Here is a 10117-nt window from a genome sequence, read left to right on the forward strand (position 1 = left end):
ATTTGTGACTGGATTCAAAATCTGAGTGGATCACATCACCAGGTTAGTTCAGTTTCAAATAAGAGCTAAAAAAATTAAAATGGTTAACAGAACATTAATTTTTACCCCAATTAAAAAGCTACAACTAGACTGACTTAGATAGAATGTGCTGTGTGTGCAGGAAAACTGTTATAAACTTTAACCTTCTTTTTAAAATTTTCAGCTTCGTGTTTTAATATGTAACTCAAGTATAGGCAAGAGCATTCCCTTCTAAATACACAATGCAGTATGTGCCGTGTGTATGATAACCTACGTTAAAGACCTATAAAGGAGATCACAGCACGGTTTCAGTACATCCGATCTCAGCTCGCTTTGGAAGAACCCCGTAACTCTGAAGACTGTTAGCGAGAAGGCCAGGGGGGATATCAAATTTAAGCTGACAATCTTTTCTCCAAATAATCACTCAGAAATTATAATACTGAAATGTCTGCATTGTCTGTCACATCAAAATTCTGTTTAAAATACTTCCACCACCACAGGGTAGAACAAAACTATCAAGATTCCCCCTTCCATTCCTTTTTTAAAAACCTATTCCTTTCCAGTTAGAAACTGGAAACATACTCATGAAATTAAAAGGCAACAGAAATTCAAAAGCTAAATCTGAACACTTTAAAAAATATATTTTATTTATATTTAGAGAGGGGAAGGGAGGGAGAAGGAGAGAGAAACATCAATCGGTTGCCTCTCGCACACACCCCCTTATTGGGGACCTGGCTCGCAACCCAGGCCTGTGCCCTGACTGGGAATCCAACTGCCGCCCCCTCAGTTTGCAGGCAGGCACTCAATCCACTGAGCCACACCTGCCAGAGCCGAACACTTTTGATAGTGTCTTAATGAGGAGAGGGGCAAGCATATATACCATAGCGGTTAATTTTGTTGGCCTTATCTATTCAATATAAATCAACTATTTTAAAAGATACTGCTTCTTCATATTTTAATCACATGTATGCTGATGTCACTTGAGGGAGTAATCCTTATTTGTAAGGGAAAATTAACACTGTTCCCAAGAAGCATGATTATGACTCTTCCCTTTCCAGAACTTAAAAGTGCCTTGAAATATTCACCTGAAAAAAACCTAAGAAATGTTTTCGCTTAAACAAGTCTGTGAAATCAATGTTACTGATAATTTACATATTTTTGTTTGTACTCATTCTTGAAACTTTTTAACCCAAATTTCCATTTCATTTTTGAAGCTAACTTGACTTATGCAAGAACAAATTGTACTAGTTCAATAAACTCATCAGCTCACAAACAACCACTTAATAACTTTGCTCTATTATGGTCAGTAGACCCTACTGGGTAAGAGACTTTCATTTCCCACACTTAAATGTATAGCTCTTTTTCTATCACTATAGTAAATGCACGGTGGGGGACAAAATTTCCTAAGCATATGACAAATGAATCTTACAGTTTTACACTAAGCATCCTAATACCCAAACACTGTTCTCTTTATACTTAAGTAAAAGACAAGGAGTTCAAATTGCTCCAATTTCCCTTTCACCCAATACAAATTAGCAACATGCAGGTTTCTAGTTTGGATCCGAAATAGCCCTATTATTCTTAACTCTGCCATAGTGCTTCACAGTTTACAGAACACTCCTATCCATCAATTAACTTTAAAAAAAAAAAAAAAAGGAGAATCCCATTTTGACAATTAAACCCAGAAGTTCTAAGGCCGGGGTATCCGACCTTCTGTTATCACTGCGCCACACTGGAAAAAGAAGAGTTGTCTTGGGCCACACACATTAAGTACATTGCAACACATAATCACAGAGAAAATCTCATAATGTTTTAAGTAAATTCACGATTTTGTGTTGGGCCGCACGCACATCCATCCTGACTGCATGTGGCCCTCTGGCCACAGGCTGGACAAAGGCTTGGGGAGGGGGTGGGGGAGAATGGCTTATGTATTTTAAGATTCGATAAACACCCAAAATACATTCTGTATCTCAACTAGAGATTTGAGGAAGAGAGACACCTCATAGCAGTAAATGATTAAGGAATACAAGTCTGAAATCCATGTGTAAAAACTTCAATTTTAATATAATTAGTATAGAACTTATTAAATATTAGAAAGAGTCTCCTACATTCATAACCTTATCAATCCTTAAATTGTGTCTAACAACTCTACTTGGCAAAATCAGAACATCAAAACAATTATTTCAGATTGCTTTAGGGATTTTGTTTTCAGTCTGTTCATCATAAGACCAAACTTTTACCGGTCAGTTGCAAAGAGATATTGCCAGTGGGCATGTGCTAAATATGGGAACAGTGCTTGCGCAGTGTAGTCGACTTCTAAGGGCAGCTGACAGTGCTGAACCCACAAAGTCCGACTGACTTTAGACTGCTGTTTCAGAGATCACTCTCCTCATAGGTAGTCTGTAAAAGTACAAGGAAAACTGAAATAGGCAGCCTGTTGAATAAAGTTAAAAGCACCTTAAAAGAACTACCAGCAAATTAAATGTTTTTCTTTACTGAATGAAGCCCCACCTAAATGTACCTTTGCACAGGTAACTAACTGTCTTAAGTTAACAAAATTGATCTCAACCATATCGACTTAAGTTACTTGGGACAAAGATATTCCCTAATTCTGTGATTCTCAAAGGACTTCCTATGATTAAAAATCATGATTAAGAAATATGATTGGCAGGGGCTGAGCAGGTGAACACCACTGATGCAGAAAAATGTGCTGAAAAATGTGTGACACTATGATTAGAAACTCTACTAGTATTTCGTGAATGGCACTAGATATCCCTCAATGCAAAAGAATTCAGATTGAAGAACTGTTCTCCACTTTCGAACATCTAAGTGGTCATTCACATAGGTAAAAATCTATTTTTAATTAAGCAATCCCCAAATTTAATTCTATATAAAACACAAATCACCAAGTATTTTTTCCAGTTTAATATGCACATAATCTTCCAGGAACGCACCTAGCGTGTAAATTGAGATCATACTTTGAGCTCTCTTGGCTTTTGTTTGAGAGTGTCTATATTTTGTCCTCAGTTTTGAAAGGTATTTTTGCTGTTTTTCTTTCAGCATTTAAAGTTATCATTTGTCTCCTTGTTTGCATGGTTTCTTTGCTGTAACTTTTATCTTTGTTCCTCTGTATTTAATATTTCTCTTTTCTTTGGCTACCTTAAAGATATTCTTTGTCCTTTGTTTACCTCAATTTGAATATATCTAGGTGTGTTTTGTTTGCATTTTGGGGGGCCAAGTATTTATCCTGCTTATTGTTCTTGAAGTTTCTTGTATCTGTGATTTGATGCCTGACATTAATTTTGGAAAATTCTGTATTACTTCCTCACATATTTCAATATTTCTTCTCTATACTCCTATGGGATTTCAATTATGTATATATTAAAATGTTTAATAATATCCCCAAGCTCTTGGATTTTGTTCTTTAAAACATTTTTGTTTGTTTGTTTCAGGTGGGTAATTTCTACTGACATCTAGTGTTCACGGATTCTTTCCTTGGTTGTTCAACATCCACTGAGGAGCCAAAGGTCTTCTACCTCTCTACTGTGTAATGAAGTTTCTAGCATTTCCTTTTGGTTGGTTATTAGCTTCCATCTCTCAGATGAAATCACCCATCTGATTTTGAACATTTTCCACTTTTCTGTTCATACCTTACAGGCATCCAACCCACAGCCCGCAGGACGCACGCAGCCCAGGACAGATATGAATGCAGTCCAACTCAAAATTGTAAATTTACCTAAAACCTTTTTTTTGCTCATCAGTTTTCATTAGTGTTTGTGGCCCAAGACAACTCTTCTTCCAGTGTGGCCCTGAGATGCCAAAAGCAGAGATACCCCTGCTTAACATATTAATTACAGTCATTTTATATCCCCTATCAAATACCATCTATGTTAATCAAACTGTAGTTCCGATGATTGCTCTTTCTCCTCCGAATTTTTTTGCCTTGTGCATGCCTTGTAATTTTTTGTTGAAAGTTGAAATGTTGTATAGGACAGGAGAGACTAAGATAAATAATTTTTGTGACTGGAAATGGACACACCTTTTCTTTGCTAGGTCTTTAGTGCAGGGTGTTAATCTACTTAGGAGTAGTGCTAGCTTTATGATTTGCTGTTGCTATGGTTATTCTCAGTGTACCACAGGCTTCAAATACCTGGACAATAGCTTGTGGCTCCTGTAGGGGTTCGATGACTAAAGCAGTATTTGCTTGATTATTTGTGCTATGCTTCTGTGCATGCATACTCTTGTTCTGCCCCTAGTAGTATTCCGCAGTTACTTGTTATTCAACCCTTCTTAACTTGGTGGCAGAGAATCCCAGGGCAGGTACAGTCTCTGTTGTTCTATAATTAACATTCGGTCTTAGGCACACTCTGTGTACCTGGATCTCAGAGCTGTGATTCCCCAGGCCGCAGTTTGGGCTCAGTGGGCCTTCCCCAGAAGATTCGTTCCCTCTTCTTTTAACTCCCCCCAGTGCAATGAAAGCTCACCAACAGGGCCAGAGAGAAGCCCTTCTCTCAGCAGATTAAGACTTTTGTTCCACAGAAGAGACAGAGAAGTATCAAAGTAGAGTTTCCGTCCCTCCTGAACGCTTTGCTGCTATTCCCCTCCTCTACGTCAGCACCAGAACAGATACTGCCCAGGACTCTTTCCAACCTCTTCTAGGAGTACCCAGTGAGGTTTGTGGATAAAGAGATTGGAAGAAGGTACACTGATCCCTCACCACTGTGCCATCTATTTTAGATGAACTCTTACCAGTGTCCAGTTGTGTCTAATGAAAGTGAATGTGAATTCATGTCTCCTCTTTCTCTCCTTAAATTTTGGGCCAATGGTTTGTTCTGTGGCCTCAACTCGTTAAAAAATTTCAAAAAAAAAAAGTTATGATTTGAAGTCAGTCCAATTCTTTTTGTTTTAACAGTGGCAGCAAAGCTCCCTTTTGTACCAGGGCCAAAGCCAGTGGTTATATTATTTCTAAACTATTTCGGGGTAGTAGAAGAGGTGTTACAAATTACTTGGAATAAAAATGAGGCTTTTAGTGGTTCTGATAAAATAGAGAAGCACTGACTTAAAGGATGTTTTTGAAAACAACTCCCCTTTAATTACTTCTAAACATCACAATCAACATTTAGGCCTAAAACTATTAGTAGCAACCAGATTTTTCCTAAAGTTTATGCGCATAGCCTTGTTTCTGCAGGCATAACTTGGACATATTGCAGGTTTGGTGCCAGACCAATGCAATTAAGCAAGTATCACAATAAAGTAAGTAGTAACCTTTTTGCTGGTGGAGGATCTTGACTTCTATTTGTAAAAAAACACCACATCTGTAAAGTACAACTAAGCGATGTGCAGTAAAAAGAGGTATGCCTGTATGTCATTAATTTTAAGCACGTCAATCATGGATGCAAGTTTAAAGTTATGAGCAGTGGGAGCCTCAAATTCATTTGTGTAAATAGAAATGATTGAGGAATGGAGCCAAATTACTTTAGAATAGATCTTCTTTATTTATTTTTAAAAGATTTTATTTATTTATTTTTAGAGAGAGGGGAAGGAAAGAGGGAGAGAAACATCAAGGTGTGGTTGAGTCTCACACGACCCCTACTGGGGACCTGGCCCACAACCCAGGCATGTGCCCTGACTGGGAATCAAACCAGCAAGCCCTTTGGTTTGCAGGCCAGCACTCAATCCACTGAGCTACACCAGCCAGGGCAGAACAGATCCTTTTTGTTTCGATCATAATTTAGTATCAATTGAGAACCAGACTGCACTATCAACCTTTTTACAAATTGTTTAGTTACCTAGACAACCAGCTTCTATTTATTTATGGATGTTAAATTCTTACAAATCTCATGCTTTCCATGATGCCATACTTTTTTCACTGGTAACATTCTTATTTTTGGGACCATTTACTTATTACTGCCACTTTAGAAAAAGAGGATTATCCATTTCTCTCCAGTAGAACACAAATGGTGGTGCTTTCCAAGAACTAGACTATAAAGGTTCTTTATGTTTCTCTTAATAAGCTCTGACTCCTCTTTTCCTCTCTTCATATGTTCTACTTCCTATTTCCAAACTAGGAGTATAATGTAATGTTATCTAAACAAGGTCTTATGTTCTATTATGATATTAACAGCAAAATATAAGTTTGAGATATAGCCACTTAAACACTGTTTCATAGTACCTTTAAAATGTTAAGGTTTGTTATATGTTAAATTAAGTCAAACAATAAAACACTCCCAAACCAAAGAATAGTGAAACCAAGTCTTTTTAGAGTATCAAATTTTTGACTAGTAGTTTTCTAAATTTCCTTTCTTTTTTAAGGCAAGCCCTGTTTCATATTCCCACAAACTCACAGAATACTGGCAATATTCTACAAAGCATGCCCACTGTGAGCAATTTCCTCAAACTCCCCAGACAGTACTTTTAAAGTTAGAAATTTACCAGAGCCATAAAGAAAGAAATACAGTAAGGAACACGAAATCGCTGGGGCAGCTCCTGGAGAAACAATGAAACTTTACTTTTTTTCTGAAGACACTGCACTCCAGAAGGCTCAAAATAACCCCGGCAACAGTATCAGACAGAGGCCCTTCTTTTTTGAGGGGTATCAGGGCGGGGTCAAAGGGAAAAGGAGGAGACAAATTACTTTAGGAAACCATGTCCACATCAGGGGGTCATTTTTTAATTTTTCTTTCCCCCCAAGCAACTGATAAAGGACACACTCTCAAGACAAGAGTGGTTAATTGAACACCCCACGATAACGAGACAACTCAAGGGAAGGCATCCTCCAAAAATGTACCAAATCAAATCTGCGTTTAACAGCGTCTAAATCCTACGTTACCTACCCACCCCAAAGGCCGCATTCAAAAGCAAAATCACAGCAGCAAAGGCCATGGTGCATAGGCTACTGTGCAAAAAGGGAAAGCCTTGGGGGGAAACCTGACTTTGGAAAAGGAGGAGACTGGAGAGGAAACGACATGGATGCTCCCCATTTCCTACCAAAACTAAACAAAGAAAGTCAAAGTATATGCGGGACGTGGGGAGGGAAGAAGGGCCGCTGACCCAAGGAAACAAGAGTTGCCAGCATCTATCAGAAAGAGCGCTAAGACTAGCTAGGAGGCTGGAAGGGAGTCCCGAGGGCGGAGCCCAGAGAAGAATAAGGGGTGTGTGGGGCAAGGATGGGCAGCGGAGAGAAGCCGTGGTGGGTAGAAAACAAAAAGCGAGGTAGGGCTGAACCAGGGAGCGCCCCGGGCGAATGTCCGTAGGATCCGGGAGGGGTTGAGGGGGTCCAACTGGAGGAACCAGATCAGCAGCTTCGGGAGGAGGCTGCGGCGGCCAAGACACCATCCGTCATTTTCCCTGCCCTTAGCCCCCCTGAGTCCCCGCGGCATGGGGAGAAGGTAAAGCAGAGTCTGGTCCCCGGAGTGGTTTACCTTGCAGGAGGCTGGAGAGGATCCAGCTCGAGCTCCTCCCGCCACCGGCTGTGCGGCCAGAGCGGGATGAGGCGACCTCCGGCCTCCTCCCCTTCACTTCCCCTTTTCCCTGCCGGGGCTCTGTAGCTCCGCTGCCGCGGGTTCCTTGAGCCGCGGCGACGCTGCCTCCCCACCCCCTCCGCCTCCTCCCTCTGCCTCTCAGAGGCTCATTCTGGAGGCCGCCATCTTCGTTCAGGCTCTGAGCGACCGCGCTCCACTACGCCTGCGTCGCCCCCACCCAGGCTGTCACGAGATCCGGTCAGCTGATCTCAATTCTTCCGCCTTCTGCCCCGCCCCTCTTGTGCATTTCCCCGCCCTCCCTGTCCCATTCGCCTCTTTTCCCAGAAATTTCGAGTTCCACTGTTCCGCCCGCCCAGCCCCATCAGCAGTTACACATGCGCAGAATGGCGAGACCGGCTGTGGTTTCCGGAGTCCACGCAGCACATGAGGGGGACCCGCCCCTCAGCGCACGCCGAGAGGGGCACGCCCCTGGGCGAGGGGAAGGAGGGCCACGCCCCTCGGCAGGTGCCTCGGACTCCCGAGCGCCGTTGCTGAGCCAGCCCAGGGTTTCGCACTTTTAGTCCATTGACGTCCTGTGTTAAGAGCATTTTTGCAGCCTAGCCCTTGATGTCAAGTGCCACAGAGTATCTGCAAGGTAGTCTGAAGCTTCAGCCTAGCTGTCTGGCCGGATTGCCCCCCCCAGCAGATTCACGACAGATTCACGTGCTTTTGAGGCTCCCAAAACAACAGTTGAAAAGGATTTAAATTTTGGTTGGTCTGGACAGTCGCAAACACCAAAGCTTGGGAGCTGCCTGTGGCCTTTTGCTGGTGGCAGTGCCAGAAAGATGTAATGATAGCTCCACTCATTGTCTGCTGATCATGTGTCAAGAGCTTAATCTTCAGCTGTGAAGTCGTAACCACTCTTGTTTTGCAGATACAACGACGCCCCTCCTCCCCGCGGTAGTGGGTTTGGTGTTTGAACCCCAGCAATCTGACTTCATATTTGTGCCCTTGATACCATCTCCCTGAACATCCAGGAGCTGGAGGAGGGAAGTTGGTTAGAGAAAAAAGGGGAGATGTTATGTATTACCTGTGGGTAAAGATTTAATTAAAGAAGTTGAGTGTCCACTCCCAGACCTACACTCTAAACACAATAGCTCAAGAGTAAGTAAGTATGTTACTGGGCAGGGGCCTCGCCCTGAGTCTGCCTAGGGCCAGCTGTAGCGTGTGGCTTCTTGACTTTTTATGGGAAAGATTTCTATGCGGAGCGTTTTTTAAAGCTGGGGACGGTGAAAACAAGGAAGGGCTTAACCATGTAGAGGAAGCAACGGGAGAGCCTAGACTGGGCTGCCTTGGTTCGCTGGGAGGTCAGAGAAAAGGCGGCCTTGGCCACAGGTTCAGGGGATCAGCCTGGGACAAGCTGTCAGCTGCCCATTGCCCTAGAGTTTAGGAGACACCTGCCTGCAAAGAAAGAAGTGGGGAAGGGGGGGAGAAGGGAAAGGAAATGACAGAAGCTGCTCCCCAGAGGAAGAGCACCCCTGGGTCGTTCATCTTGAGGCGTTTATAGTTTTCTTACAGGCAGGAATCATAGGGGAGATCTCAGGGGAGGGTTTCAGCAGAATATTCATCAGTTTTCCAGGTGCGTCCTTTAAGAGTTGTGGTCTTTGCTGGTTGGTCAGTGCTAGGGCAGAGGTCCTTAGTCACTGCAGTTCTGACTTTGCCCACCAGGTTTTGCTGCTTTTTTGGGCCTGGAGCTGAAATACAATTGAGACCTACATGTTAACTCCAGGGAGGCAAGGTGACCCTGGGGGCGAGGTCCTTTTTTTCCTCTCAAGTTTGCCAGCTGCCAGGCACTTGGGACCTTTGTCTTGGTGACGATCTGCACCTGGATGTCAATTACTCAGACATTGTGTTCAGCTGCCTCAGTTTCCCTGTGCCCCTTGCCAAGGAGTTTTCCTAGCTTCTTGCTGTCCTGTCTCAGTTCTGCTGCAAACTTCAAAGTATGACAGTATAGGATGGCTTGCATGGATACATTACTTTATGAGGGGTAAAGGTCTCCGATAAGGGGTGTAATATTCTGCAGAGCAACCATAAAATTGCGATTTCTCTGGAATCCTTTTCAGTGGTTCGCTCATTTTTTTTTTTTTAGAGACAGCGATTGCAGAATGAAAAGTGTAGACAACAGTTCTCACAGACTTTGCTTCGTGACTTTATTGCCCCTTTGCCCTACCTTGGGGTAGAAAAAGGCTGCATTTACAGTAGACTTTCCTGTCCTGCAGCGGTAAGATAAGGTGCGACTGAGGGGTGGTACCAGGAATAGCCTGGGTGTCGGAAGACAAAACCCTAAAGAGAGTAGAAAGAAAAGAGAAAAGAAACAGGAGGGCTGAGTTAAGAGGCTTTCTTGGCTTACCCCATGGAAACAGAAACCTGTGTTTACCTTCCAGGTTACCAAGCCTTCCAATAATCCCAGGAGTAGGTGTGGGGTGTATTATTTCTACTTTATAGATGAAGCAGACCCAGAGAGTCCAAGAGACTTGCCCAAGGTGACCTAGCTCCTAATGCTTGGGTCGACCTTTAGTCACAGGACTTGTAACATCAAGGCCAGTGAACTATTAAACCTGCATGCTGCCTCTCTGTTC

The 10117-nt window shown here is 42.8% G+C and overlaps 1 protein-coding gene across 2 annotated transcripts in view; it reads right to left on the reverse strand.

Annotated features, from left to right (window-relative positions):
• DNAJC13 (DnaJ heat shock protein family (Hsp40) member C13) overlaps positions 1-7709 on the reverse strand; it is a 106805-nt gene extending 99096 nt beyond the window's left edge. For both annotated transcript variants that reach the window (XM_024566184.4, XM_053929387.2), the window contains exon 1: positions 7440-7709. The gene's annotated coding sequence lies outside the window, so the exon portion shown is untranslated. The remainder of the gene's footprint in view (positions 1-7439) is intronic.
• Positions 7710-10117: the final 2408 nt, after the last annotated feature.

The sequence above is a fragment of the Desmodus rotundus genome, chromosome 8 (assembly GCF_022682495.2).
Source record: "Desmodus rotundus isolate HL8 chromosome 8, HLdesRot8A.1, whole genome shotgun sequence".
Lineage (NCBI taxonomy): Eukaryota > Metazoa > Chordata > Mammalia > Chiroptera > Phyllostomidae > Desmodus > Desmodus rotundus.